The following is a 1,901-nucleotide window of genomic DNA, read 5'->3' as shown; positions in this document are numbered from 1 at the left end:
AATGACGGTGAGCCATGCCCTCAGTGCCTCAGGTACTTATTTCAGAATGAACATATTGTCATAAGATCTGCACAAAGACATATTCATTTCATGGCATTATTCAGAACTGTTTTGTGACTATAAAAATTATAAAATCCTTCTGGTTAAACATGACACATTGACTAGAAAGCGACTCTCTTTTTCCTTTTTCAAAAAAAACACTTTATTGAAACATTAAAATAAACTGAGAAAGTAATTTTAAAATTACAATTAAAAATTACTCAGTACCATACGACAAATTCTGCATTGGTATAACCTGCAATCACAATTTTAGCCACTGGGGGGCGACTTCAGCGAACATTATTTTACAGCCGAATTCTGGAACCACAGGTTAGAGCTCAAAAGAACACGGGCCCCATTGTGCAAATTTTTCCTTTTAGTCATGAAAAAAAAAAAAAAAAAAAAAAGTAGCTTGGTTATTTGGTGTTAGAAACTGTCTGGAACACCGTTCTGAATTTTAAAAAGAACAATTTTAGGATGATATACGCAGGCTAAGGCATCTGCAGTTTCTAACATAAGTTCATTCTAACCCAAAGATTTTTCTAAAATGTTGTATATTTTAAATCCACACAATGCTTTAGATTTCACCCCTATAGACTAATCTCAATTCCAAAGGGCATTATTATCATAATGCTTCTTCTCCATGTTGGTAAAATATGAAAAGTGTTAGTTGCTACAAAGGCCCAAAACAAATGGCCCAAATGTCCTCCAGGATGGGCCCTCTGAATATGCGATCTCTTGGTAGCAACATGCCTGACCTGAGGTTATACCAAGAAGATATCATCATTCCCACCAAGGGTCTCCCAGCTGCATGGAAATGGGACAACACTGGTAACAGGCATCAACCTGTGAGACTTTGGAGCTGTCATTGTTCCCCATGGGCACATGGGTGCACCAGTCATACAGTCCCATAAAGTAGCCAGCACTCCCGCACTTGTCCTTCAAAGCCTGACCCTTCCAGTAGCAGCAATTAGCTTCCTCTAGACCTAGAATCATGTGACAGTCCATTTGGAAAGAGCAGGATAAAGAACTTGAACCATCTAGTGGGCTCTTGGGCATAACTGGCAAGACGCAAGGCAAATTCCCTCTTCCAAAATATCCACCTTCCCTCTCCACCACACACTTAACACTTTGCTATTAAAAATCTTATTCTTGAGGTCAGAAAGACTTGTGGGGCTCCAGATTTCCCCAATGAAAATGCCAATAGCACTGGGTAATAAACATGTAAGTTGCTGTCATGTGTGATTTGCAAACCTGCCAACAAGGTAGCAAGCAGTTCCCTGGGTGGAGCCCAGGACGCAAAAGGAGAGAGCTCTCGAAAGTCAAGATGAGAGGATGGCAAATGGAGAGCTGCCCAATGAACAGATCTGCCTGAAGGAACACTGCTTCCCAGGGAAACACATCTGTTTGTTGTGAAGCTCTTACTATGAAAAACAGAATCTGACCAGGCGCAGTGGCTCACGCTTGTGATCCCAACACTTTGGGAGGCCGAGGTGGGCAAATTGCTTTAGCTCAGGAGTTTGAGACCAGCCTGGCCAACATGGTGAAACCCCGTCCCTACCAAAAATACAAAAAATTAGCAGGGTGTAGTGGCACACACCTGTGGACCCAGCTATTTGGGAGGCTGAGGTGGGAAGATCACTTCTGGGAGGCAGAGATTGCAGTGAGCTAAGATTGTGCCACTGCACTCCAGCCTAGGCAACAGAGTGAGACCCCATGTCGGAAGGGAAGGGAAGGGGAGGGAAGGGGAGGGAAGGGAAGGGAAAAAGAAAGAGAGAAAGAGAGAAAGAGAGAGAGAGAGAGAGAGAGAGAGAGAGAGAAAGAAAGAAAGAAAGAAAGAAAGAAAGAAAGAAAGAAAGAAA

This window comes from Theropithecus gelada, chromosome 9 (assembly GCF_003255815.1).
Source record: "Theropithecus gelada isolate Dixy chromosome 9, Tgel_1.0, whole genome shotgun sequence".
NCBI lineage: Eukaryota > Metazoa > Chordata > Mammalia > Primates > Cercopithecidae > Theropithecus > Theropithecus gelada.
The sequence above is the reverse complement of the archived record's forward strand: the minus strand, read 5'-3'. Positions refer to the sequence as shown.